This window comes from Rhipicephalus microplus, unplaced genomic scaffold (genome assembly GCF_043290135.1).
Source record: "Rhipicephalus microplus isolate Deutch F79 unplaced genomic scaffold, USDA_Rmic scaffold_496, whole genome shotgun sequence".
Lineage (NCBI taxonomy): Eukaryota > Metazoa > Arthropoda > Arachnida > Ixodida > Ixodidae > Rhipicephalus > Rhipicephalus microplus.
The window spans coordinates 31,788-37,054 of record NW_027465057.1 but is presented as its reverse complement, the minus strand read 5'-3'; positions in this window follow the sequence as shown (position 1 = coordinate 37,054).

Genomic DNA, 5,267 nt, shown 5'->3' with positions numbered 1-5,267 from the left:
TCTATCTATCTATCTATCTATCTATCTTTCTTTCTTTCTTTCTATCTATTTATGTATCTATCTATCTATCTATCTATCTATCTATCTATCTATCTATCTATCTATCTATCTATATATCTATCTATCTATCCGCCTAAGACATTTAGCTCTCCTGGCCGTTTCGGAAGGAAGGAAGGAAGTATGTTTATTTACAGAAAGGCAGAGAGGTCGGCCTGAGCGATAGTTTGCTCTAGCCTGCTACTCTACACTGGGGGAAGGGAAAGGGGAAAAGAAAGATTAATGGATGACAATGGTGAGATAGAGAGGTGAGTATGTAGTGTTCTTTCTAGCTGAGACACATTTTAGAGCCGCGCACATAGTCCAGTTGTTTCTAAAAAGGTAATAACTGCTCTTGTGACCGCAGTTGCACTGATGGTGTCTGGCCAATTGGGCCCAACATGGTCTCATCAGTTAATGACCTACTGCGATATTGTTCAGTAGAAGAAATCAGTGTTTGTCGTTCACGTGCGTATGCTGGGCAGACACAAAATATGTGCTCAAGTGTTTCTGGCACATCACAGTGTTCACAATTAGGACCGGTGTCACTGCGACCGATGATATATGCGTATTCGATAAAGATATTGATACCGAAATGGTAATGCATAACATGACTGTATGACGAGCATGGGTGATAATTCATAACATGAAAATTATGACAGGAATGTCATGAATGTCTTCATTTATATTTCATGGTCTTGCTGCTCTTGCGGTAATTTCGTTCACGTGACTTATTGCAAAATTGATATGGTATGACATGACTGCATGGCGAACATATATATGTCACAGAATCTAACGCGGAAATCATGACATGCATATCAATTCAGTCATGACTACACGCCATACTAATGGTGCGCTCAGGGTCGTTTCCATAGCTTCACTTATGCCAAATTTGGTGTTTCACCAAAGATATGCGTTTCATGTAAGAACATGAGAAGATACCACGCTCATGATGTGCTCGCGGCCATTTCGCTACATTCACATATAGCAAATTTGGTGTCACGTCACATGAATAGACGGCGAAGATAAATGACTCGTCTAAACACAATAATCATGACATGGAAGTCATGTACGGCATGATTTACGTCCGCCTCGTAACGTTGTGCTGATTTTAAAGTGACATATGAACTCTCCTCATTCATGCTTCGCATATAATCAATTTACCCTGTGTGACACTGAGAATCGATTGTCAATTCTGACAACTTTTTATGAAGAAGTAATAGTGGGGAAGACGCCATGTGGGCGAATTAGAATCTTTTAAACTTCCCACAGATTGAGCTTTGTGATATGCCACATATAGCACGCCGTATCGTTTGGAAGAGCTTGGTAATAAAGCGTAGAAGCTGTACCCTTTAATTGGGGAAGGTAGTTTTAAATAATATATTAAAAAAGTTGAATACGCTGAGAAACGACTCTTTAATGTAGCTTCGACATACAGTAGGAGAGTGGAAGGTTGTTACCATGTGTTTAGAAAAAAAAAAGGCAAATCCCACGTACAGTGGATTCGATGATATGCGAAGCACGAATAATTAAATATTTAGATGTCACATTAAAATCAGCACAACGTTACGAGGTGGAGGTAAATGATGCCGTACATGACTTCCATGTCATTATTATCATGTTGGGATGTGTTGTTTACCTTCGTCATCTATTCACGTCACGTGATACCAAATTTAGTATATGTGGAGCTAGGAAAACGGCCGCGAGCACGCTATGACTGTGTATGTTGTCATGTTCTTACATGACACTCGTGCCAGGGTTATCATGTTTGCACCAGTCATATATTTCGTCATCCATTGACGTCACGTTATACTGAATTTGGTATATGTGGAGCTAGCGAAACGGCCGCCAGCGCATCACGAAGGGCCCAATATACTCCAATGTAGCGTTGAAGCACGCGCGCACGCCGGGACAGCGACGCTACGTTAGCAAAACGCGAGCACTCTATAGTCTGACGCTAGGTGCGACCAGGTTCTGTTGGCGCGACCCGACGGCAACTGGCGCGAAATGCGACATGCTGCATTTCGCGCCGATGCGTTACCCAAACAACACTGCGTCTCCCTTTTTTCGTAAAGGAGGGCCGCCGGACGCGCTGAAACGCGCATGGGTCAAAGCAACGCAGTGCGGCGCGCGCCTGCGAGTATATGGCAGGACCGGTGCCTGGCGTGGCAACGTCGGCATGACTCGACGAAATGAACACCGGCGAGCACGCGCACCGCGTCACGTCGAAATGTATTGGCGCCTTGACTGTGGCATCTAGTCATGTTGTCACATGACGCACACCTCATGATTGTTATGTTTGCACCAGTCACACACCTTCGTCATCCGTTCACGTATTGTTATACCAAATTTGGTATATGTGAGGCTAGCGAAACGGCCGCGAGTGCATCATGAACGTGGTATGTAGACATGTTACATGTTATATGTAACATGTAATGTTACATGTCATGTTCTATTTTCATGTTAGGGTCTGTCGCTTATGTTCGCCATGCAATCATTCCGTACCATACCACTTTTACAACATGCCATGTGAACGAAACCACCACTGCAATACCATGAAATGTAAATTATGACGTTCATAACATGTCATGATTTTCGCGTTACGACTAGTAAAATCTGTTTTTCATACAGTCATGTTATGCCATACGAAGTTTGGTATAGATACCATTATCTAAACGGCCAGGAGAGCTAAAAGTCGTCAAGGATGGATAGATAGATAGATAGATAGATAGATAGATATATAGATAGATAGATAGATAGATAGATAGATAGATAGATAGATAGATAGATAGATAGATAGATAGATAGATAGATAGATAGATAGATAGATAGATAAGCTCAAAGTCACCGAAGTTCGCTAAAAAATGCGTCGCATTTAAAAAGGTCAACTATTTCGAGTACTTCGTACTCAAGTATGTGAGGACAGTGAGCCGTCCCGATTCTCAGAAATGGTTTCGTGTGCTTAGAAAAAGTGGTTACTGATTTAGAGCATTAGGTACTGTACTATGGGTGAGCGTAAAGCCGTTCCCTGTACTGAAATGCGAGATGAAAAGTTCTACACGTACTTCTGGAGGCACCCTTTTAAAAATTTGACCCGGACGTGATACGCAACCAGAGTTAAAAATGGGTAAAGTTGTATTTAGTTTGAATGCGTCTACCATGAGTTTGGCAGTGCACAGTACACGTTTGTTGGTTCTGCTGTAGGCGCAGCTGTAAGGCACTTTTTTTGAGACCCTAAAATTTCATTTTTTCTAGCTGTTCCTGACATTTATTGTCACTGTGAAACTTGGCATTTATTGCGAACACATGTGGAGAAGCCTGCATGAGCTATATACTCAAACAAAACGTGCATGCAAAATTACATGGACTACAAAAGCGCTTACGACGTTCTGTAACGACGAAAAGAATAACGAAATCTAGAAATACTCAAACTTAGTCGATTCGTAAGTACCTTTTTGACAGCGTTTAGTTTTTCCGAGAACGTGGGTCAGTCTTGAAGCGCGAGACCAAAATAGAAAAAAAAACGCCCCGTGCTGACTGTGTAGATGTGCTCATCTCTATGTATAGAGTACCAGTGTGATGATTGATTGCCGAGATTGCTTTGTGAATACGGTTTGAAAGCATAGTTATCGAAGGCTTGTAGTATTAATGACATAAAAAGACGCAAGACTGAAAGATTGGCATAAATATCACGGGAAATTGAGATATTCTCTTTAGTTATTTCACCCCACTACAGCCTGTGAACACTATTGCATGATTTTAAACAATGGGACACTGACCGCCGGTACAAAAGCAAGATAAAGTACGAAAATTTTTTGACAGCGATATAAAAAGAGCGTGTTTTGAAATTCGCACTGGGTCAACTAAAGAATGTAAGTATTGCGGGGATGAAGGCATGTAACCTTATATATTCTTGAATCTATTGACAATTTGTGTTTCTTTCGAGGTTCTATCTTTTCTGAACTTCTACTTCAATTATGTAGATTGGTAGAAAAGCGTTCTTAAACTACAGAAAAACGAGAAAATTACCTCTGGAAGCACTGTTGTGCCAACCACATGGGTCACACCTGCGACAAGTGGTAGATGAGTAACCACTACAAGAATGTCTTCATATTCCAGTAAAAAGCCAACAGTCTGCGAAGAAACCATGCTCACGTTTGTAAACTGTTTGTACAGTTCAACTTCCCAGTACTTTGCATTCAAGATGCTGGAATGAATTACGACTTCCGTTCTTTCAACTACGTGATATACAAGTTATCTCGTCGAGGTGGGGTAAGCAGTCCACCTGTGTGTCAGAAAGAACGTACTATCTTATAAAGTTCATTTAAGCGATTCTCACTTTTTTGGAAATTGTCCAATATAAGGTATAGTTTGGTAATGTGCATGTAACAGAGAATAATAATTATCTACAACTCTCATGCCACATTTCTTTGTAAGACCTAGTGAATACTTTCAAAATGTCTAGTTCTATTGTTATTATATGTGGAGACTTCAATGCACATCACGTTTTCTGGGAGAGTGATTGCTGTGACGCACTTGGTAGCGTTGTGCAGAGCACTATATACAAGCGTAATGTGACCGTTTTAATGACGCATCACCAACAATCAATCGCGGGTATTCAAGCTGTATAGAGATAACAATACGTTCCCAAGATCTAGTGAATGATGTGGGATGGTCAGCGGTTCTGGAAACATGTGAACGTGATCGTTTTCTACTTTTTGTAAATCACTCTATTATGTGGAGTGATAACAGTAGGCGTTACAGCCGACTGACAAATCAGAAATTTTTTTGGTTTCGCCTAAGCAGTCCGCTTAGTTGACATACAAGTGTTGACAAATTCATGGAATTTTCGCAGGATAATGTGAACGTATTCACAAGGCAGATTCCAAATGAAAAAGACTATGCTGCGTTTCACGGGGAATACAAACGTCTCAAAAGCCATTTGTCAGAGCGTGCCGACAGTGGTTCCCTAGAAGCGTAAAAAAGCGCCAAAAAATCACAACATAATGCGCAGACGCATGGAGAGTTTAGGAAAATGACTCCGTTGAAGATTCTGTGGCACGCTTTCGCCTCACACACCTGTTCGGAGAATATGGTTCATAATTCGAGCATTTATTGACTATGTTACACAAACTTTCCCATTTCGTACCCCCGCTTTAGTTATGGACACGCGGGAGATGATAGTGGCAGATGAATTTTGTGAACTAATCTGCAGACCCGGCTCTACATTA